The sequence below is a fragment of the Eurosta solidaginis genome, chromosome 1 (assembly GCF_040869045.1).
Source record: "Eurosta solidaginis isolate ZX-2024a chromosome 1, ASM4086904v1, whole genome shotgun sequence".
Lineage (NCBI taxonomy): Eukaryota > Metazoa > Arthropoda > Insecta > Diptera > Tephritidae > Eurosta > Eurosta solidaginis.
In genome coordinates, this window is record NC_090319.1 from 55,157,389 (window position 1) to 55,183,064 (window position 25,676).

The 25,676-nt window shown below is 35.2% G+C and overlaps 1 protein-coding gene across 4 annotated transcripts in view; it reads left to right on the forward strand.

The window, feature by feature from the left end:
• Positions 1 to 25,676, forward strand: part of Pbp95 (proximal sequence element A Pbp95) — a 207,234-nt gene that overhangs the window by 64,595 nt on the left and 116,963 nt on the right. Inside the window, exon 6 of one of the 4 annotated variants that reach the window (XM_067790916.1) lies at positions 3,149 to 3,285. The exons of the other annotated variants lie outside the window; for them this stretch is intronic. The gene's annotated coding sequence lies outside the window, so the exon portion shown is untranslated. Of the gene's footprint in view, positions 1 to 3,148; positions 3,286 to 25,676 lie in introns of those variants that run through there. 4 annotated transcript variants of the gene reach the window in all.

The window sequence follows — 25,676 nt, forward strand, 5'->3', positions numbered from 1 at the left end:
AGGGGGTGTGCCACTGGCATCGATGGGTCGGGCCTCCAAAGTTAGTGGGGGTCGGTCATACATTTGGACTCGATTGGAGCAGTCTAAATGGGTTAATGTGGGATTTTTCAAAATTTGCCCCTACCCAAAAGTTCGACCCAAATTGGGGGACATCAGAATTCGTTTTAGAGGTATGTTTCCTTCGGCAAAGTTTCTTATTTTGATCCCTAGAATATGATTTTCACAGAGCAATGGGCGATTTTTTTTTGCCTACCCACAAATCGACCCGGCCTAGTGTGCATGCTTTCCTCGCTAATTTCCATGCAGTATATCTTGTTTAATATGAGCGAAAGGTGAGAATAGACCTCACCATAAAATTCTTGTACTGATTTCCGACCATGTATTAGACAAGTTATCTGGTATTCGAGGGTACTCAGATCCCTTTTATCGGCATAGTGCATCGTTAGGCATCTCGGAATTGCTTTCCAGTTCACGGATGTGTTGTAGGATTTCAGTGCCGTATCTACACTGCCTACAATTTTGTTGCGGATAACGCTGAGTATGGCGAAAAATTTCGGCGAACCTACACTTGGTTCATATATTTTAAGTATCCTTTCCACACTTTTCTTCCAGCTACTAAACTCAGCTGGGTTGCCACTAAATTCTCGTAAGGACCTCACAACATCTGGTACCTTGTCCATGTCAGGTTGTTTCTAAAGCGCTCCTCAATCATTTGGTCAGTCATGGGTTGTTGTGTAGGGTGAAGTGCGTCTCTAATTATCGTACTTTCGTCCATTACTAGTATTTCCCTCATTAAATCTTTGATAAGATTCTTAAATTCGGGTGTGGCGTTAGCCACTTGTGGTATAGAAGTACTAGGGGGTTGTGGTGGCACTGGTACTTCTGGCACCTGTGTTACCTAACAAAGGTAATCTTAGCAAATTATTTTGCGCCATTTTGATCTAACTTTATTCTATCGGTATGTGATGATTCGTGGAACTTGTATTTATTTTATCAATCTCTGTAGGGTGCCTTTGTGGTGAATCGCAGAGTTGTGTTTAATAATATTATTGAAACTTGGTTTTTATTATGAGCTTTACAAGCTCTTTATTATTTTGTTTAAAAATTAGAAGAAAAATTAAAAATCGAAAATATTAACTTGCTCTTATCATTTATTTTCTTTCCTTTTAGAATTTTATTCTCACTTTTTTCCCTCAAATTTAAAATATTTATTCACTTTAAAAGTCTAAAATATTAACTTGGTCTTTTCATTTATTTTCTTTTCTTTTAGAAGTTTTTTTCTCACTTTTTTTTTAAATACTCTTAAAGTAAACCTAACAATAAAACAGCAATCATGGCGTACAGAAGTCCTCCTTTTTTCCGGGTACTCGGGATGTATTATTCCACTTCTATTACGCTCGCTGCCCTTTCCTCAGGTTTGGGCAAGCGGGTGAGTCATTGGCCCTTTCATAGCGACGGTAACGGTGAGCCTATTTGGGTCCACTTATGTAATTCACCCTGCGAGGTTGGGCGCCAGTTAATTTAAAACACGTTAAATTATTTAAAACAATATTTTTTTATTACGGCAGGAAGCCGTGTGACTTTATTTGATGTCAAAAATTGGACAGACTTTCAATTTGACAAAATACTTAATTATGTAAACAGTAAATTCTAATCAGCGATAAAGGACCAACGCATTGTTCTTTTATATTTGTTTAGGTTCGCACGCATTAAAGAAATTGATGATAAGATGTTGCTGTCTGTATCAAGTGTAATTTATGTGATGGTTTCTTCAGTTTTCCGACTTATCTTTCTTAGCCATCAGACATGAATTGATACACTTTTTTGCTTCGCTGCCAAACTTGTTGTGAAGGAAACAGATTGATTGGCTATGTCTTCGTGAAGTAGCAGTATCCTTTCCTTGCTTATTATCACTGCTCATACTGCGAGCTCTTGAACTTCTACGATAGCTTTGAATGGATTTGACTGCAGAAGCAAGTTCCTCGACTTTGATGGTTAAAGTCCAACCAATTTGTTTAATTTGTTAGGCGATGACGAACGGTGGCCTTGTTTTACTTCAAAGACGTTTGATGGGATTTGATTTTCCATAATTTTGTCGGCTATTAATGCCAAACTGTCGATGTCTTCAGATGGGCTAACAGCGAGAATTGCTCGTACGGAATCTTGCAAGTGTTCTAAAAAAAGAGATTTTAAGACCGTGTTGTTGCAACTGCCTGAAGTAGTATTTCTTAAAATCATTAAAAATTGTGTAGGCTTTCGATTTCCCAACATTTGACACTTGAAAAGTTTGCGCATTTTCGTTTCCTCGGAGCTAGAAAAAGCTTGAATGATTCTTTCTCGTAGCACCGAGTAGTTGGTTTTGCCCTCAAGTATGATTTCTTTATTTACACTAGTTGCGTATAGGTGTCTTCAGGTGGAGCAAAACCAAAAACAATGAAATTTTGTATTCTCGCTTCTGATACTTTTGACGTGAAAAATTGATTCCAATTTCTCGAACCAAGTTTCGGGGGAGAAAAATTCGGGTAACTTATGCAATCATATAACCATGTTTTCTGCGGCGCTGGCATTTGATGCGGAAGTGTTTCCTGCGTTGGGAGTTTCATCTGCAGCATTGAGTTTTGGCATGATGATTTATTATAAATTTGTACTTATTTTACTACTATGGCGTGTTCCGAAAGCTCTGGAACATTCCAAAGTTTGCCTTGTGTTAAATGGTATTTGCGTGATTGCCGACTGCTCTGCCGACTTTTAGAATTTGCGCTTGTATAATGATTTTGCGTGCTTACCAATTGTTTGGTTTTTTTTTTTCTTTTTTTTTTTTTTGAACGTATGCTGTTTTTGTTTTCTTTGGTTTGTGTGCATATAAGTTAAATTACTAAAGGTTATTTAGTTGAAAAAAAATGTTTTTATTGGGAGCTATGGCTCCTTTATTACTCAATGTCAGAATTAGAACTAACTTTTACAAATATTATTTTCTTACAACTAACTTATTTTGTCGCCGCTCTACCGACTGCGCTGCTGTTGCCGCTTTGTGAATTCGCTGACGATGCGCTTCCCACCGCTTGCTGCATTCCTGCTTATTTTCGTGATGTTATGACTTGGTTGAAATTGTTGACGATGCATTTCCCACCGCTTGCTGCATTCTTAGTTATTTTCGTGGTGTTATGTTTCGTTATGGAATTTTGTTTACCAGCTTGTGCAACAAGTGTCTTCTTGCTTTACTATTTGGCGTGCGTCGTGCTAGCATATATATTATTATGAGTAAAGTGGAGTGTTTATGGTGAGGTTTTTTTTTTTTATTATTTATATTATAAGGTTTAAGTCTATTGTTATGAATTAGTATTTCCTTATTTTTATTGGTTCTATCACTATTTCCTATTATATGTGGTATTAACGTAAAGTTGTTGTTTTTATCAATACTTTGAACTTTATAATGTCCTTCATATTTATTATCTAACTTATGAGAGTAAGGCATTCTATTATCTAAAATTATGACTCTCTAAAAGGCGAGGTTTTCGTAACTGAGGCCTCTCAAACTTATTTTTATTTCTAATAAATATAAATTGTTTATATTTCATTACTTTAACTATTTTTACTAAACAGGATTTTTTATTGTTGTATTTTTTTCATTTGAAAACTTAGATCATATAAAAGCAGGAATATGTAACTATCCAGAAAATTATGGAGCTGTAATTGATAGAAGAGCAAGGTAGTTATGTATTAAAAGTAGTTCAACTCATGAGTAAAAAGGAAGGTAGAGTGGATGCAAAAATTTTCATATCTTTATACTTTTTAAATTTTTCGTATTTTCCAGCAATATATTTTTGATCTTATGTGTGTCATAGATTTCTGCGGCGGCCACCAAGACAGAATTGTCATGATATTTATGAAGAATTATTTAATTTTTACCGGGATTTGTCACTTTCACTACCTCTAGGGTTAGTGCAATTATTAGATCTTAGAGAACTTGGGTACCTATTTTTATTTTTAAATTTGCCTACTGCAGTAAATATTCTATTATTCTTCACCAATTTGTCTCTCATGCCAACTTTGTTTTTCCTTATTTTTCAAGTCCTGGATTGCCGGCTTATTTCAGCCTGGTCGAATATTGTCCTAAGTCAATAACTTCCTCAACAATCAAGTTGCTTGAAATGTAGTACCCGCATTGTTGTTGGACGATTGTAAAGCATTTAGCTGGTAACCCAATGCTGCAATCTGCTTAGACAAAGCATCAAATTTATTTGTCAAATTTATTGTCGAAAGCTTTTGTAACTAAATCAAATCCGAATTTTTGATTCAGAAGCACTGATTCCAAAGCTGTAGCAAGCATTGTAGGCATGTCAACACACTGCTCATACAGGTACAATAAATGGCCATTACCTTTAAGCATATTTAAATCGTAGGCAGCAATGTTTACACAACACGATCGATGGAAGATTTTTTTGCACCAACCATTACAGGGAATTGACGTTGATTCCGATTTAAGCATTTTATTGCGTTTTCCGCAAATATCATTCATTGCATCAACACACAGCAATATGAAAAAAGCAAAAACTTCGAAGCGGGACAAAAACACGTCTGTACACAACTGAAACACCGATTTGTTATTACTGGTAGAAATTTTCCTTTTCGCTTGTGGTATCTTTTGGTGTGTTGCATGCTTCCACTGACATTCAGCTATGTACTCCTATTTAGAAGAATATGAAGTACTTACATTTTTATTTAAAAAAAAATTTTGTATCGTGGCTGGGGTCTAAATTACCACTATTTGTGAATATCGATATTGGTATTGCTTCATGATTATCTTTGGATTTCGTAAAGATATCATGAGCAAAAAGAAAATTATGCAAATTCTTGCTTTGCTATCGCACTTAGACAGTGTTGGTAAAACTGTCTTAGGAAACTTTGCTTTTAAATGAAACATTTCGGGGTTTACTGTTTGCAATGGTTTGCTGCTCTTCCTCAAAATCGGATTGAATTGCAAATAATGAGGTACTAAAGGTAATTTTAGATACTGTGTCGTAAATTTCTTCCCATTTGTTCATTTCTTGGCATATCGAATTTTTGTTTAAACGCGCTGTTGTACATTATTCAATTGTCTCAATTTGTTCTTTATATAATTTTTTATTAAAATTGCAATTGCGACAATTAGAAATGTAGTTACGCATACAAAAATAGTTTATTTTCAGAATTTTACTCTTCAGAATTTTCCTTACCGACTTCGTATCCTGCTATGCCTATTATGATACCATTTAGTATGGTTTCCACCATCTCATATTTAAAAGTTAACTCGTTATATACAATTTTTTGTTTGTTTTATTTTTATTTATTCATAAATAAATTTTTTCCAAAGCTATTATAATTTTAATTTTAATCCCTATTAGGGAAGACCATCCTAATCATTCTAGCTATACCTTCTTCCATAGTTGTAGGATTTTTACGTCTTCTATTGTTGGTTCCCTATTCATTCCTATTAACTTCCATAATTTTCTTAAACTGTTTAATTCTTTTTCAAAGTTTCTAGTTTTTAATTCTAAAGTTGCATTTTCATCCCATTTAAGGGGTTTTTTTATTTACTCAATAATAATTATGAAAATTTTAATTTATTTACTATTTCTTAGCTCTTTTATTTTTTGTTTTAATTTTATCCAATCTACTGTATTTGTGGTTAAATTTAGTAACCTAAGGGTTTCAGCTATTTCCTTTTCTTCCTGAGCTGTCTACCTCCCCGTTTCCTTTTTTTTGAACTTTAACAAACTATTTGAAATATATTTTAATTTTCTTTATATTTTTTTTCTTTTTAATTTCTTTAGACTTTAACAAGGTAGCTTTTAAATTTGTTTTATAGATTTTTCTCAACTTTTCTCCTAACTAAACACAAGTCCTTGTTTAAAAAAAAAAATCCTAAGCAAAAACAAAAATTTTTGCTCTTGGTTAAGCGTCCGTGAGGCCGCCACATTTTTTATAATTATACGTACTTATTTACTCTAAAACTAATTGCTGCCAGTCATGCTGCCATTCGTGTAATCCTTCAGAATGTTGCTGCTTGATACCCATACCATGTCAATCAAGGTCCGCTTATTCCACTTCGCCTTATGCTTGTATGCTGCCAGTCATGTCTCATGCTAATCTTGTAGGACCTCAAAATTTTGGTACTTATGTATTTTGGGACATCCGGTTTGTAGTAGCACGCTAAATTATTTGTGGATGTACTGATGACCTCATCCAATCTCCTCTAGCCTCCGATTACTTTGTAAAATTGTACCACCTTTTTTCGGTATTTCAGGATATTGATTAATTTTTTACTTTTAGTATTGCAGGACCTTTCAGATCTTTAGCAGGATCTGGCAAGATCTAATTAATTTTAACTTCGCGAGAAAAGAAAAACTGGGCAAGATCTCTGGTCAGCTAGATCTTTTTTTTAGCAACTTTTGCTTGTTAGCAAATGTCCTGCTAATTGATAATCAGGCTGGCAGGATCGCCATGAAGTATTAACACGAAGGGAAAAGAACTTTGTCATTTGGTTGTGTACAATCAATTGAATTTTTATTAGAAATTCCTTTCTCTTTTATACAGAATTCTTACATGACTAATGTGAGTTTACACTAATACTTACAAACTAAAAGTATCTACATTCCTAATGTATGTATGCCAAGTCAGCATATTATTACAGTGACCTATTTAGGGACATATGTAATTATGTACATATAAATATTTTGGCAGTCACATTGACAAACCGACAATGTCGATCAGTCATACTGGTCGATAAGTATGTTGGTCAGTGTGACGGGTTGACAAATGTAAACAGATATGTGCCTTGTTTGTCGGCATGTATGTATATATGATGTTGAACTCCCGCTGGGTTCAAAATAATTTATGTGGCTCGCTATGACTTCAATGTGTGTGGTCAATATGTGTATAAGCATAAAAAATGCATTGAAAGTGAAGCGCATTTTAGGTAATGCTACAATGGTTACGGCATTTAGCCGCTTGAAGTCTATCACTATTCTATACTTCTTTCCCCATCTGCCTGGGTTTTTTTTGGCACAATACATATGGGTGAGTTGTGGGGACTTTTTGAAGGACGAATTATGCCTTCTGCTAGTAAGTCTCGGATTTGCTTTTCCACCTCCTTGCGCATATTAACGGAATAGGGGTAGCTTTTAGTGTAAATGGGGATTTCGGTTATAGTTCTGATTTCTGCCTGGACATTGGTTTGGATTGCCATTGAAAAGTAAAAAAACAAAAGGATGTGTTGACTTTGGTGGTCAGATCAATATTCACTTTATTACAAAAATTCTTTCCCTTTTTATAGCTAATTACTTAACCTACACATTTATAAATATCCTAATACTAACAACTAAAAATAAGTACATTGGTATTACAGAGTATATATGTAGATTTGTATTGCTATGCATATATGTAGATTTGTATTAATATGCATATATGCAGTATATGTAGATTTGTATTATTATGCATATATGTAGATTTGTATTGCTATGCATATATGTATATTTGTATTACTATGCATGCATGTAGATTTGTATTAATATGCATGCATGTAGATTTGTATGCAAAGTCAGCAGATCGATATTCATGTGAAATGTGAATATTTGGTTAATTCATATTATTGGTTGTATGTAAATATTTTGGTGACAAACTAACATAAACATAATTTGTGGTGTGTGAACTGACAAGGGGTTCATATTCGGCATTCCATTGATGTTAGCTAACCGCTGTGCGAGTTCAAGGTAATTTATGTCTTATGATATTGTAATATGATTATGCTATTAAAATGTATTGGCATAAAAGTTCATGATGCTAAAGGCCGTAAATGTATTGCATAGGAGGGCATGACGCATAATGCTACACCATGCCTCGGTCAACTGGGCCGAATAGAATTTCATATCGTTCCAAGATCTCGTCGAGTTTTTTTGTAGGGTCGGTGATATCATTGTCAAAAGGAATGTTTAAGGTGATGCTGTTAACCTGCTGTGCCTCCTTCCGCTTAGGGACAGCACAATATCTGGTTTAAAATGAGAGTGTTGAGTTCCCTATCTAGAACTGCTTTCATTTCCGACAGTATGTCATCCCCTATTATCCCATCGAATGATTTAAGCCCTGGAAGACCAAAAAATGTGGTGGGAATGTCTTTGCGTACGAATTTAAAAAAAATGTCCGCATATTTTCCTGTCTACATTTATAGTTCCTCCTGCGGAAGTTACCTTAAATGGTTTTTGTACTGACGTATTATTTTGAGCTACGCGTATCCCGTATCCACTAGAAATTCCAAAATACCTAAATCCTGCGTTGCGTACTCTAGATATGGTACACCGGACACGAGGCTCCCATGGTAAAATTTACCTGATCTCCCGTGGTTTGTTCTTTGTTGGTGTCATCTTCTTCTTCATCAACCGGTAGCAGATGGAAGAGTTTCTGCTGCTTGCTGAAAGTTCTGTCTGAATATCCTGGGGAGCTTGTAGCCCTCTTGGCGCTGTCATATCTTGAAAATCGAGTGCCGCCTGTTTGGCGGGTCTGAGCCGATGGTCGGGATAACGCTGGTCGAAGTTGGAGTAATTTGTTTTATCGCGGGAAAAAATTTTGGGGATGAAGGTTTGTGGTTGTCATTAAAATTTCTATTATCCCTGTGGAAGGGTGGGCGGTAAATAGTTTCTGCAGTCTACGTTTAAAATTTTCAGACATGCCGAATATGCCTCCAGTAGTGTTTGCAAGTTTTGAACTAGGAGCAGGGCGGCAGATCCCCGTTTAGGCCCTTTATGAAGACATCTAATGCTCTTCGACGATGTGCCTCTGCCAATGCCTCCACTGTTTCCCCGTGTGCATACTTTTCTGCCTATATAGTATTAATCATTAGAGACAGTTTGTGACATTAACGTCACTTGCTGCTCTAACGTTTCTAAAAAAAAAAGCGTAATGCAGGGAAAGGATTTCCTTTACCCTGCCCCAGTTGGAATCTAGTATATTGTGCGCAAGTAATGCAGAGCCCTATCTTCCCCCTATTGTGCCTCAAGATGGCTGCGTAAATCGGCTTATGCCGCACTATTTCGTAATCCTTTATTACCTGTTTTACACTATTGATTCAGGAGCCGTAGTGCTCCCGTGATCCATCAAATACCTACAACTCTTTTACGCAGTCCGGCAGCTTAGCCACCTCCGCTAGCTCGACTTCCATCCGAGGACTAACTAGCGGTTCTACAGCCGGTTCTAGCCTGCTATCCAAGGACTGCCTGCACACTTCCTCTACTTGGGCTTCTAGCCTCTCCAGATTACTACTGAGCCCTGACAAAGACTCATCGTTATTGTTCGACTCAACACTTTTGAGCCTTTGGTCGATTTCCTTCAGTTGGGAGAGAATGGCATTGATAGCCCCATTCATCTCCGTTAGTGACTTCCTGATTTCCTCAGAGTCCATGATTTTATTACTGCCAAAATAAAGGAAGAAAAGGGAAATATACTGTGATTAGATTATACTCACAAAAGCCAGTTTCTCATTGGGTTAAAAACTATTTGCTTTTTTATATTACTCTTTTTGAGGAGCTTTTTGCCCCTTTTTTTTCAAAATAGTTCACTTAATTACTGGGCGTTTAATTTCTTTGTCTTTTTTTTCACTAAACACTTGAATGCTTTTTTGCCAATTTTTGTCAGAATAGTTCGTTGCGGGAACTTACTCTTCACCGACCAAAGGAAATACACAAATTTAGTTGAATTGACAATAAGCTTGATTTATTGTGCACTCGTTGCACTCACTAATTCGACTGATCCAAAACATATTCTTTTCTTACCGACTAACTTCTAAGTCTACCTTACTTATGCCTACGTTGCAGATCCCACCACCAACCCGCATTTCGTAATCGATGAGTTGTGCGTGTAGGCCAATACTGTTATGCTGCACTTCTCACGCCTTATTGGTTGTATTGCGTTACCGATCGCTTGCGCGTGTACTAAGTCAGCGAAAGTGCTATTTGGGACAATGAAGAAGTCACATGCACGGCAACATGAGTAAAGGGTAAAGGGTGCGCCATTGGTTAGTATTGGATTTGCAGGTGTGATAACTTATATTAAAATTTTTTATTATTTTCTATATATGTTAGAGCGGGTCAAATTTTTTGTTTCATCAGGAGTATAGCAAAAACGTAATCTACAGATGATTCTAAGAAAAATTGCTGAAGACAACATAGCTCTAAGTCCGATTTCGAGTCCCCCACGTTTGCAAAATAGATATTTTGCCATATGAATGTACGGTTTGACCAACAAATTTTCATAGCTTCTTATAGAATTATAGGAAAATATATTAGGCTTACTTTAAAGGTATTTTACGTACATTTCAGAATCTGCATTAATATCTATAATATTTTTGAATTTTAGTAGATATATCAGGCTTAAATTATGAGAAATTAGCCTAAAATGAACTTTCAACTACTATATTATCATTTCTAACAAATTTCTTATGGAAATATTTCCTATTTTAATTTGATTGAAAAAATATTATAAAATAATTTTAACAAATGGATACCTGAAATTTTTCACAGTCTTGAATGTCTTTGTATGTTTTTCCACTTGCTGCTCTTGGTCCACTCGTGACTGTTTTATCTAATGCTCTGAATAAATGACCAAATGGTAATTCATTGAAATGAAGTAAACATATAAACCTATTTAAATGCTTTTCAAAAAGTCTTATAACAACATTTTCTATTCCAGTATTAGCTGGTTCTCCAACGCTGCATATGCCAATTAATTGATCTATTGACAGTTTTTTTGCTATTGAAGAATTCATTTAATTTTTTTAATTTGTGTTTTGCATTTTCTTCTTCACCAAAATTAACATATCTACGTAAATCAGCATTAGACTGTTTTAGAACAACTAAATGGAGTTCTTTTACCATATTTGTATGAGATTTCTCATTAATTTTCTCTCTAGTTGAGCCGTTTATTTTGAAAGTGGCATAAGTCACTTTGTTTTTAAGTCGAGATATTTAAGGGTTTGCGTTTTAACACGTTTAAAAATATGGATGCTAACTTTCGAGAAGATTTACTTGTATTTGTTATCTAATGATACTGACATTTTTCTCAGTATATATAATTTCGTATAAACATTAAAAAATCACCACTTTTCATTACGGTAAAGTGACTTAAGCCACTTTCAAAATAAATAGTTTATATAAATGACTGACTTATATTAATTTTGTCCGACGTATTTTACTGAAGTGATGTTTTGAAAGGGCAGTGATTTACTAAAATAAATGAATAAATTACATATATAATAATAATTCATACCATCAACATATTTAATATAAGGGTTTGATTTAAGTATTTTTTATTTTAATATTCATAAAATACAAAAATAGTTAGTTCATTTTGAAACATAATGTAAGTATAAGTAATTTATATGAAAATACATAAGTTCAATTTAATTTTCGTCATCAATAGGAGTGATTAAGTCCTCGGAAATCGTGTTTTGTTTCAAATTTTTAAAATAACTGTGGTATATTGGGGGTATATAATTAAGCAAGTCCATCATGTCTTTGTATTTTACTGAAGAAACAGGACGAGATCCAACGTATAACGGATCCATCTCTATTTGTGAATAACGCCTAGGTCTTCCTCTTTTTGGTGACAAATCCAAAGTTAAAAATTCATCTTTTTCATCTAAAGTTAGTTTATAAAACATTTTATAGGGAATATCATGGTAAAATCGTATCCATTGAATTTTTAGCCAATTCACTTTGTTTTGGTCTGTATTTACTATTCTTTTTGAAACAGATTTTTCCAATGATTGTGTTGAAATAAAATCTTTTTCCAATCACTTTTTTTCTAGCTGGCTTGAGGTCTGAGTTGAAATAAAAACACAAGGGTTTTTTATATATTACCAATATATTTCGATTACACACGGTAATCGTCTTCAGGGTGAACACTACAAAACATAAAAACAACAAAATAAATAAATAAATAACAAATTTTCTAACATACAAATTTAAAAAAATTATTATTATTATGTATTTTGTATGTTAGAAAATTTGTTATTTATTTATTTATTTTGTTGTTTTTATGTTTTGTAGTGTTCACCCTGAAGACGATTACCGTGTGTAATCGAAATATATTGGTAATATATAAAAAACCCTTGTGTTTTTATTTCAACTCAGACCTCAAGCCAGCTAGAAAAAAAGTGATTAGTTAACAAAAAGGTCGCCAAAATCAAAATCTTTTTCCGCCATGTTGTGTACTGTGAAGGATTTTTTTCGGCAGGCGGCTATCACCCTATAGTAATCATTTGGAATGTATAAAACATTTGTTTTTTTCAAGGCCGTTTCTATTACACCAAAGTCACGATCACTTGGTAAGTATGAATGGCCCGAAATTAAAAATTTGTGATCCAGAATTTCCATATCGTTTTCTGAAGACTGAACAATTTTCATCCAAGTTAAGGCCAGTTTTATGTTACGATTTTGTCCTGTACATGAGTCACTATATGCAATAACATGCTTTTGAGTTGTAACATTCTTAAGATGTTTTATACAATACGAAGCAACTTCCTGAGAACCTCTTGATGCTATGGTTTCATCCCAAAGATACATGTCAATATTATTGTTATGAAAATTATGGAATCCCAAATTTAAAACGTACATATTCCTTTTGTAATACGATATGGAAGTCGTAAGTTTGGGAAAGGCAATGCTTTTTGAAAGTCAAATGAAAATCCAAAATATTCATCTGGATTTTCAGCTGCTTTTTTCTGATCTTCTTGTAGACACTTTCTGGCCATTTCTGCCGATCTCAAATGTAAATCGTGTTGAAGGTTTAATTGCCTTTTTTCACCTTCATCCTCACAAGCTTGAATCTGTAATTTTAAAAAATCGCATTTTTGACATGTGTCTTTTCTAGGTTGATGAAAGTGCAAATTAACGTCATTTTTGAAGGATTTCCTGTATATCCACTCGTTAACATGTTGTTGTTTATCATTTTTACACTTTTCAAGATAGAGATTGTACATTTTCCTAATATTTAGATCTGGACTTAAATATTTTGATTATGACACCTTGTGTAATGGCTACTAAAGGCAGGGAAGCTTTGAATGTGCTCTTTGACCACAATTATGAGAGATTCTTCAGTTTTTCTTCCGGAATTTTCAGATTTTCCACGCAAATCTTCTCCAGGAACATCCTTTTTAAGAGCACGAGCCAGACGTCCTTCTGAGATATTGAAAGTATCCACAAAGAATGTTTTACAAACCAACACACTTACATTTTCATGTGTCAAATAATATTTAAATTGGCATTGTCTTGGTTTTGAATTGTAGTTTCTTGGTCTTCTCTTTTTGGGTGTTTCTCGTTTAACTATACTATGTAAAAACAAATTTTGCTTCGTAAAGTTTGCTAACTTCCAAAATTTATCAAAGATAAGTTGTCGATTAAAAGAACTTATTTTTTCTTTACAATTTTTTGAACAACAAGGTTTAACTGCAATTCTTTTGTAAAAATAATTTTGGAGTTTGCTGTTACATATTTTTCACCACTATTTCTTTTATCCTTAATAATGTTTTGAGTATATTTTTTTTCATTTCTGCATCCCCTTGTTCGTACACGATGAGTTTCTGTTCCTTCCGTTATGCTGTTTTCCTTTTCTGATGACTCCGTAAAAGTCGATTCTTCATCTGATGAAATCACTCTCATATCTCTTTCTGGGGTTAACGCTTTTTCTCATTTTAGAAAATATTTCTATAAAATAATAATACGCATTGAAAGCCACCTAATTCCATAACTAAAATAAGTATGTTTTACCTGATTCGCTGTCTAATAACATCATATAAAAGTAATTTTAATAAAATAATGCTAATTATGTGTACTATATTAGATGTCACTATAATATAATTTACAAAACTGCACTATTCTTTCGCACTTATAAAAATAAGTCCAATCATCACAACTTTCTTAAAAATACTGAAAATAATTCAAAACAATACTTCACACATACTTATCACATGTTTCTATTTCTTTCACACTAAGCCCCGTAATTAATTTCGTGAGTACAACGACTTACGCCACTTTCAAAATAAACATGTTTGTTATACCGTTAATTACCAATACTTCTCTCGAAGAAATCTCAATAGTTCTCAACTTATTGACTGTAAATTTTTTACAAATGAAAATATACCGTTCAATTGTATTTAGTGTTGCCATTAACTCGATTTTTTTGAAAAAGTGACTTATGCCACTTTCAAAATAAACGGCTCAGATAATGAATAATTTTTTCTGCCATCGAAAGCAAATGCAGTTGTGTTGGAATCTATGTATCGTTTACGAAGCACTTCATCTCTAGCTTTAATCTTTTCTCTTGCAACTTTAGATTTATCCATTACGGCAAGCTCATCACGAACATCACGAATATTTATATATTCGAAAAGAGTTGTTGCTAAACATGAAACAACTCTATCTGAAACACCGCATGTGTCACACATCATAGCAAAATTTATAGCATCGTATCGTTGAGTATAATATCCTTGTTTCATTGTAACAGAAACTTCTGCAAGATTAAGATTCTACTTCTTAGGTTTCTGTCATTTAAAAGAAAGCACAAATGTTAATGGCAATAAATTTTTATAAACTTGAAAATAAAGAATGTTTAATGCGACAAGAAAAGTTTACGTGTTATTGAAGTGGTTTTCTATTTCAAAAAATACCAGTGCCGATACTTTAGCCTCAGTGTCGTTAGCAACGTTCTTTGGAATTCCGGACTCCTTTATTTGTAATTCTTTGAGAAGCAAGTTCTAAAAATTCATTGAACTTTTGCTTAGTTTCCTGTAAAATTAAATGTTTACTTTCTTAATAAAAATTTACTTCGTAAAATGCATTAGTACAATGCACTCTTGCCCTTCGCTAGGTCACGTATAATTGTTTTTGCGAGGTGGTGGAGTTGAGTCTTTTGATGTTTGGGAAATAACATTGGTACTTTCACTTTCAGCATCACTTTCATTACCGATTGTGCTAAAAAAGTTTATATTTAATGTATCAAATTAAATTTCATAGGTAAGTTTCTTTTTAGTGCACTTGTGTGCTTTATTGAGTCTTCTTCAAAACTAAACTTCTACCCTAACTAATTTCTGCCCCAAGCCATAGCCATCACCGTCGTTCCCGTTGCTGCAGCGTTGACAGCGTATGATGTTGTCTGCTGCCCTCGCTATCGTTGCCGTGTAGTCTTAATATGTGCCTGCGAGTATGCCGACTCAGCACTTCCTTCTAGAATTTAGATTTGGCCTGATTGTTTCAATATGTTCAATATATGCAAGACATGAGGCTTTCCTCATTTTGCCGCTAAAGATTTTTTTTTTTTGGGTTTTGTTAATAGCCTTATAAGTTTATTTTAACTTTCTGGTTAATTATTGAGCTCAAGGCCGCAAGGATAAATAAAACACCATGTATTTTGTGGTATTATAATTTATATAATTGGTCGATATTTCGGTTTCAATCTGAAACCATCATCAGGACTAAAAAACCCAAAGTATAATAACAAACATTAGGCAAACATAACAATAGCAGGTGGATATTTTACATATGGGCATATTTCATAAACAAATACAACTTACACAAATGAATGTACTTGATCGACTGATCATATGTTCGAACAGATGAATGAACAAAGACAAAACAGGAGAAAAGGTAAACAAAATAAAAGTACAGTAAGTATAAACAAATTTTCTTAAAGCATGTACAGTCAAGTATAAACAAAATTAACAATATATGTAAGAACAAACATCAAGAACGAATTTCCAAATCATCTTCTTGCTGTTTTGTTGTTGTCGCCAAGTATGTGGGTAGCGGGATATTCGCCGTCGTATAATGAACACTGCTCAACTCACATTGTATTTTGTTGTTGTTTCAGCACTAAATTTCGATAGACGTGCGCACAGCCTTCTGTGTCAGATTTATAATTCATTCGCTTCTCATTAGGGGTGTTCATAATATGTAGCATTTCTAAAATAAAACGCTTCTTATAAAATTTTTCCTTGTCCAGAATGACGACATTTTCAAAATCAGGGAAATGTTCAGTATCATTGCAATGGGATGACAAGGCCGTCTTATTGTCCGATACATTGTTCCTTAACTTGATGTTAGACCTGCGCCCGGAGCTCAATATTTAACCAGAAAGATTTTTTTTTTTTTTTGAAAAAAACTGATTTAGGCTGTTTAAGGGTTAACCCCTTTTGTGGACCTTTGATCAGACTAAGTCATTTTGGTTACTCCCATGTGAATTTTAATATACTGCGTACAATTTATTATGTTGAGTCCTCAATTTAATATACTGAATACATCTTATTATGTTGAATCCTCAATTTAATATACTGAATACATCTTATTATGTTGAATCCTCAATTTAATATACTGAATACGTCTTATTATGTTGAATCCTCAATTTAATATACTGAATACGTCTTATGTTGAATCCTCAATTTAATATACTGAATACGGAACTTCAATTAAATTCAAAAGTTAACTCACTCACTTCACTTAAAGAAAAGAACTGAACTTCTTTATGCTTTGCAGTGGTTTTTATAGACGTTGAATTACTGGCGTGATCCAATTCTATTGATTATTAGAATTTGATTCCTCTCTAAAATACCAATCACCTGTTGTCACCTGTAACTTTATTTACCTCAAATTCATGTCATTTGAATATTATGAAGGCAATCATTTGGCCTTCATGCCATTTGATTATGTGCACTTATGTATGTAGTCACCTGGCCAACTGACTCCGCATGAGCGGGTTTAATTATTTGGTCAATTGATTCCGCATAAATATGTTTGTAAAGAACGTGGTTTATTAGAGTGTTCCATTATTTTCAACTTATTAAAATGTTGGATTTATTGTTGTTGTTTTAATAATATGTGGGGTACTGACTCTGCCTACCCGATGTTGCTTCCCTCGTGAACGCCATGTGGCGCTACCTCCTCCGATGCAGTGGTCTTGAAGGGCGCCGCCTCCAGATGGTCGCCATTATACTCCTAATCAAAATTCCAAGGCGGTCTCGTGCGCCAAACACCCATTGAAAGACTGCGGTTTATTTAAAGTTTCTTTTTATAAACTAATATACTTTATTTAAACTTTATTTAAAGAGATTCACAAAATAAAACTTGATTTAAAAGATTCACCGAAGGACGTGAAAAGTCCTGTCACGGTCGCCATATTGCCTCCAATGAAGCCCTCGCTTACCGGCACCAATTCGGCTCCTTCTTGATTCCGTCCTCGTGGAGGGCGCCGCCTCCAGATGCTCGCCATGTTACTTACTTGCGTCAATTACGGGGCGGTCTTCTCCGCCAGGAGTCCATTAAAATCGAAACTAATATTTTTGGTGAGGCGTTAAGCTTTTATTAAAGAAAGTTACACAAATATCAAATTAAAATTGCACAAGTGACGTGCTTTCGGGTTAGCTGCCAAAATTATAATTGATGGCGGTGAAACATGAAAATGCCGACATATGTCATTGTGAGCAACGATGTTGCCAGATGTTTTATAAAAAGATGATTTGGGGAATTTTACCCTTACAGGGGCCATTCCGTGATTATTGAACGTTGTTAGGTTTCTGACGTTGGAAGTTGGTAAATGTGTAACTATATGTTGTATACAAATTGCATTCGATTATAGACTGTAGTGGACCATTCTATTTCTGCGGTAATACCAAGTGTGTTGAGTGCTTCCTCAATAGAGGCATAGATTTTTACTGTTTTTACTCACGATGCTACTGATGCCTCTGTTACATCCTCTCCCCAGATTTTTATTTTTGCCGTAGCAGATGCCTTATCATACTCAGCTAGAATATGACGGAAAGCCGTATCTTTGTTATTCCGAAGTGATTTTATGTACGTCATTAACTCTGTGGCCGGGATAACCCACTGAATGTATGTAGGTGTATCCACTCCAGAATCACCAGCTGGGTGTACATGTTCTGATGAGGATGCTTCTGAATTTCCTTGTCCCAGGAAGGACGAGGTATTTCTGCCCACAATTGAATCATCATCCGTCAACACAATCATTTCACCATAGGGTTTGAGAGTTGACGACAGGGCGGCATCTGTTCCAGCTTGGGATCTTTGAATGTCTGCTATTTTATTGGCATAGCCTTTAAGATAGTCAACGCTGAACGTAAGGGGTTTTAAGGCAGGTGATATAAACAGAGAGTTCTTACGATCTTTCTTTGTAAATTCCAAGTAGGAAGCGATGTAGGCGACATCAGTATACATTGACACAGGTATTGGTGGGCCAGTCAAGGATATAAATGGGATATGAATTAACTGGCATGCTAAGCTTATGATGTTAGTTAGCTGATGGACTCCGAACGATGCGCAGAGCGTGGTATATGTAACATTCTGATATTGCATCAGCATTCGAGCTATAGCATTCAAGCTTGCCGTATGTTGAGTGCGAGCCTGCTCGATCATTCTAGCAATAGTTGCAAAGTCGTGGGTCTTGGCCAATTGATAGTTGTAGAGTAATTCACCAACTATAATTTTGTAGTCATTTATTGGGCGTTGAAACAATCGTTCATAACTTAGAAGATTATCTAACTCCATTGGCTCATTGGCTAACATATCACCAGTTTCACTCTAGAGATCAGTCCACTTAGTCGTCAACCATCTTTCTGTGAACGACGATTTGGAGATTGTGGAAACTGCAACGAATGTTGCCTTAACCATGTCAGTTTCATATTTTTTATCTGAATATCCTGCAAAATCGTTTGCTGGGTAGAGCTTTTATGGTCCTTTTAAATAAGTGCACTTTGTTGTTGTTGGGTTACTTTGACGCGTTTCGACGCTTACTACGTCATCTTCAGAAAGATTGATTATTTAACTAATTATAATATCACAGTATAAATACAAACAAACATATTTACATATTACTAACTAGCACTGATTTGTGATTGTCTCTTCACTCTTTGTCCAACTGTAACATGTTGGACGGCACCATGGCTTTATGCAAGGTGATACTCACTTTGCTTGGCACCTGTATCTTCCTTTCGATTAAAGAAATCCCAAATATAAATATCTATGCACTGACTTTTATTTTAGTTAAATGTAATTATACAGTTTTTCTATATATATATATATACTTATATATTTCTATTTTGTGCAACGCCACTTATAAATTGAAACTTATAATAACTCTCGGATACGTGTGTGCTGAACGACGTGTATCTATGCATTAATTGAAATTCTATTTTTTCACTATCCCTTTATGCGACATTCCAATGGGAATTTCGGCATTGTCAACCCACTATCGATATGTCACTCTTTTGAATTGCGTTGCCATATCGCTAGTGGTGCCATTACAAGCCCCGGATGGTTTAGAAGGCTAAGATCTTGTCCTCCGAGAATTGTTTCCAGTTGTCTTTACATGTGGCAAGTGGTTTGAGAGTTAATGTAGATGCTGTCACGTTGTCAGGGAAATGGTAATAATCTCCTTCGATAATATCCCCAGGGTGATAGGCTCTCGACGGAATTGAGCTTCAAAATTATCTGGTAGGTTTTCTATTATTTCATAAGGAAATGTTGGAACAACATACGGTGTCTCATATCCGTACGAGAAGCTTTAATAACATTGAGCCATCCAGTTAATGCCTGTTTGAACACAGCTTGTGGAATTTCAAGAGCTTCTTTAATGAGTGAATGACTTGATGGCGAGCATCAAGGACAAACTCATCCGTAAACTGAGTGTATTTTGGGATAATACACATGGCTGTCAAAGCACCATAATAGAGAGCGTCCCTGGTAGGTCCCTCGACAGTAGACATTTCCTTGCTATACATGTAATAAAGATCAGCTATGGCCATCAACCCACGAGCATTGGCCCAGCCGCCATTGTGAACACTCAGTAAGCCACAAAATGAATTGAGGAACATGTGAGACATTGCCCCTAATGTCTGCGAAGTGTTCCTGAGGACAAACGCTCCCAAGGGAGACTGGCCCAACTTGACACCTAAAGACGCTCTTCTTCGAGTTCTCTCCAGAAGACGATTGTAGTCTAAGTTACTTGCATATTGGTTAAGTTTGAACAACACAAAAAGATAGAAATTGCTGTTTAAAGAATTATATTTTTATGGCATAACCCCTCTAGTGCAGCAAGATCGCCTAATTCACTCTATCGTATTAGTAAATTTACCATTCTGATGCTTTGGTTGATTTTTTTTTAACTTTTTGTAGTTTGGGGTCTTCCCGGAATATTCACTTTCATATGTTCTTCATAGCTTGTATTCTGTTCCAGTCGGCTGGTGCTTGACTGACAGGTTTTTGAGACGACACCCTGGTTAAACAAGCCAAAATCAACCCGTCCAGACATGATCGGCAAAACGAGGGGAAGGGTCATTACGCACCCGTCTACACTTGCCATTTTTAAATTTAAAAAAAAAGTCGTTGCAGTAAAATACCTGATTGACACAAGAATTCGTAAAATTGCTTTGGAATTTTATCAATAGATTTAATTTTAAAAATTTAATAGGAAATATATAAGTTAAGGAGCCCAAGGACTAGTGCTACAAACAATTAAAGTTGTGGGCCCCCTCGGCCCTATTATAAACTGCAAAGATCCAAATAAAAAATAGTTGATTTTCCTCTCAAGTATATTTACCATTTATTCTCTTTGATGTCCCAAAACAGACTGAATATTATTCTAAACTAAAAGCTAACTCTAAGCTTCTACATTAGTTTAACTGATTTCTTATTTGCTGACACTACACTTCCCACGATTGGCCAAAATAATATTTTATCGCTTGCGTGGCAAATCACACGACTTGCATTTTGTCTGCATATCATATCGCTTTCTCTGCAGTTTCCATGAATTGCATTTCGTCTGCTTACGTAATATGATATCAGATCAATTACCTGCGTTGGCTTCGCTCGTGTTTGTTGAAGTGTGGTGTCAGCACATTCTGCCCCCTTGTTAAGTTATATATATAATATTATACATTGTCTGTTTCCTTTTATAGATACTCGTTGCATTTTATGCCTTCGTACATCGGTGATGTGTGATACTCACGTAGTATTTGATGAAATTCCCAATGAAAAATAAACTGGGCTTTTCTAATATTTAAATGAAACGTAACAATTGTTTTATTAGATTTACTCAAGTCTGTAAAGCGCTATATATATATTATAAACCGACACTTGTCGTTTGTAGCAAGACTAATTGCGTGTGTACACCAGCTAGCGCGTAACTATATTGAAATTATCTTTCCATTTTTTCACAATCCCGTTATGACATTCCAATGCGAATGACGGCATTGCCAGCCCTCTACCGATATCGGTAGTGGTGTCATTACACTTCTTACCTAAAAATATCGGTTACTGTGGATTATATAGAAAATTTTATATAGGTCTGATAACAGTCCTTGAAGTTCTGGGTTAAAAGCCTCCTCTGTTGTGTTAGTTCGTTGTTGTGGTTCTGTAGCAAATGTATCAAATGTTTCGTTACTACGATGAATTGCTCTTACCCAATATCCAAAATGTAGGAACAATTATCCAAAAATGTGGAGGTTCTACCGAGATGGTCCAAATATCCGAAAGGTTGAAGTTCTTGAACTACTTAGAGGGCGCGCGCCGGCAGCAACACAATGAAAAACGTTTTACTATATATTATGTCAATTAGAGCTTTATTGTTCAAAAAACTGTATAAATAGATATAGTTTTCACTTTAGTTTCAAGCCGATTTGCAACAGGGCGTGTTATACCCAAAAAACCCAAACTTTAAAATTTCACAAATTTATAGCTGCTCAAGTCGAAGTGAAAAAAAGCAAGTCTTGTATCTGCATTTTTACGTGCAGGGTCGCATTATTGCCGATAGGCACGTTGTAAGAATGAAACATGAGCTGATTGATTTTGATGTGGTGAGATTCTTTTGATTGAACTTAGGGTGCCATTACAGTTCAGTATTAGGGATTTCAATACCACCATAAAAGTGAGCAGCTCCTGCGCACATAATGAAATTGTTAACAAAAAACACGTACTTCGTGTGCGTATCGAGGAAATCTGGCTTTATTAAATATTTACTTGTATTTATAAGTCAAAACTAATAAGAAGTTATTGTCATGACTAAACCACTGATTGGTGTGAATGGACAAGGGTAATGTGAGTGCACATATGCTGGCCGCTAAGTAGGTCAGTCGGTATTCAATATCGAAATACCGAAAGTGTATTGCAATGCAAATGAGTTGAGCAATATGATATGATTTAGAGTATATAGTTATGTTGTAAAAGTTCAATTGTGCTGAAAACCGTGGTCCATTACAATGTGTATCCTTTGAGTTGAAACTTAATTATTGATTGATAAGTTGTTAACTTTTATTTTCTTATCTTATCTTGTTAACTATTTATTTAAAAAACATTTATAGATTCGATTTTATTTTATTTCTTATCTTCTTAATTTGAAATAATTCTTGCAGTTATAATACCCGATTGACACAAGGATTCGTTAAATTGGTTAGGAATTTATCAATAGATTTAATTTTAATGATTTCGCAAATTTAAGTAATTAGTTTACTTGTGAAAACTTACTTGACCAAGTGAATTTCGACGATCTTTGTTTTAAAATCTGTAAAATCGCAAATATTTTGGAGCTCTTTAGTTGTTCGCAATATTTTATGACGCCTATTGTTAATAAGAGTTTTGAAAATATTTTTAAATTTCACAAAATCCTCATCAGCAGGCATGAAAATAGTTACGTTTTTCCCTATTAAAAATGTCTTTATTATATTTTTTGTTTGATCAGTAGTTAAGTTGATATAGTTAATTGTTGTAACACTATTTTTGAATATTACTTCTGTTTTTGAACTATTTTCATTACTTTTTATTAGTTTTAATTGTCTTTTAAAAATGTTAAGAGGCCTTACTGAAATTGGAATATACTATTCAGAGTCTTCTGTAGCGGAATGAATAGTAGCGATATTAGAGGAAGCTTCGCCCAAATAGTACTTCTTGAGCTCTATACGTCATAACGCATCAGCTACGTGGTTTTCTTTGTCTGGTATGTATCGAACTCGTTGAGCTTCCATTTCCACCGTTGCAATTTCGAGTGCAGTTCCTTTAAATTGTGGAGCCATTGAAGAGGTCGATGGTCTATATTTATAACAAATTTTCTTCCATGTAAATATGGGCGAAAATATTTAGTTGCCCAGTCAATAGCTAGTACCTCCTTCTCTGTCGTGGAATGTTCATTAAGAGTACGACTTGCAAAACATACAGTCTCTAATAAATTTTCTATAAAAGCCAACTAATCCCAAGAACTGCCTAATATCTTTTTCAGTTTTTGGTAATGGGTACTTCAAAATTGAATCTATTTTATAAAAACGATAATATCGTCCAAGTACACCATGCACACTTTTCCGATCAAACCATCTAAAACTGTGTTCATAAGCCTTTGGAATGTCGACAGTGCATACGCAAGAACTCAAAATGTCCACTCCGTGTGGAAAAGGCCGTTTTAGATCTATCCGCTGGTTCCATTTCAATTTGATGGAACCCTTTTGTTAAATCGATAGTGCTGAAGTTCATACATTTTCCGAGCTTATCAAGTACTTCATTCATAATCGGAATTGGATACTTGTCACTAATAGTGATATCGTTCAGCTTACGATAATCGACTACAATTCGCCATTTTTGTATTTTAGTGACATCTAACTTTTTTGGAACGATCCATATTGGTGCGGAATATGGCGACTTACTGTGACAAATAATACCCTGCTGCAGCATTTCTCTTATTTGATTATCTACTTCTAAATTATGTATTGGGCGATATCTGTAGGATCGTACATACACAGGATCTTTATGTATCGTTTTAATTCTATGCTCAATTTTATTTGTGAAGGTAAGTGAGTCACCTTCTTTATAGAAGATATTTTTGTATTTATTTAAACGTTTTTTTTAAAGCTATAACCTCTTCCCTGTTCAGATGTTCGTGTCTAAAACCTAGCTCGTTTGAACTATTGTCTGTCACGGTCGCCATGTACCAGCAATCGTCCAGAATTTGTAATTGCTCAGTATACTTTTTTTTAAAAAAACACGGTGTGATTGAATACGAATGACAACTCGGTTTTATTTCTTTTCAATTCTAAATTTCAACAAAAATGTACTTGCGAAGGCGATGCTACTAGATTGAATCTTGTTTTGAATAAAACACGACGTTCTTAATTAATCGCCAAAACGGAAGTCCCTTCCTCTTCTTAAAGTTAGCTGTGGTTTATATATGGTTGTGTTTATTTACATCTTATAGTTAGCTGTGGTTTATACATAGCTGTGTTTATGTCGCACCTTAACTTAAAATCTAGATGGCGCTGGTTTACAGCTCGGCCAATCCTGATAAAGGATCGACCCCGATCATGATGGAGGAACTTATTTAATTCATCGAAGAGAATCGCATTCCAGTTCGTCAGCAACCCTTCGAGTTGTTGCTGCCACATCCTGATACGATGGGCCTCCACCACTCCATCATAAGGGAGTTGGGTCAGTTGGCAATTGTTAATGTCTCTGACGACATACCTATCATTCCCTAATGCCTTATGAATAACATAGGGGCCCTTGTAGCGTGGTATTCGTTTTTTATTACTACCCACCGTCGTGTCAACATTTCTGATTACAACGTAGTCACCTACGCTGTAGGTCTTGGTCCGGGGATAATCACTCGATAACCGCTTAGGGTCATACGCCTGCCTAGCTAAGATAGAGTCAGATGCATGTTTACGTATTTGATCTAAGTCTCGTCCGTCATCAGGGCATATGTTGTCGTGGAAAAACTCGGTTTATTCATCCACGATCACACCCTTTTGTTCAACACCAAAAAGGAGCCGACTCGGTGTATCGCGAGAAGTACTGTGCTTTGAATTGTTAATTGCATATTCCACTTCAAGTAGCTTCTTGACCCAGTCGTCATGGTTTATTTCATTAGTTAGCTTACCTAACATGGCTTTCAACACCCTATTTACCCTTTCGACTTGGCCGTTAGCTTGCGGAGAAGCAACTGCAACCTTTATGTGACTTATGTTTTTCTTCTTTAGAAAGGCACCAAATTCCAAGGAGGTGAAGCAAGTCCCTCCCTCTATCACTTATGATTCTACTTGGTCGGCTGTAGTAATTAAAGTATTTTTCAAGGGAGGCGATCACTTCCCGAGTGCTCGTAGAGTTAGTTGGATAAAGTTTGACATACTTCGTGAAAGCATCCACCACCACAAGAACGTGTTTTCGTTTAGACCTACTCGATGGAAGCGGCCCGAAGTGGTCAATGTGGATAGTATGAAACGGCAGTGGTTTTTTTGGGATAGTGTACAAGGTTCTTTCCTTGGCTTGTGGAGGTGTCGCGTACATGATACATTTCAGGCAATTTCTGATGTACTTCTCTACCTTCATTCTCATATTGGGGAACCAATAATAAAGGGAAAGCTTGTCGAGGGTTTTATCCACCGACAAGTGGCCTAACTTCTCGTGTATCACCTGTATTACGTTGTGTTCCATTTCACAAGGAACACACAATGCTCTTTTATCATTTGGTTTCTTTTTGTAAACAAGCCCGTCCGTTAGTTCGTACTCTGGTACGTCTTCATTCTCCAGGCGACTTCGTATTGATTCAATATTCTTATCACGCTCCTGAGCAATCTGCAATTGAAACTCCACGTCGTCCGTATTTAT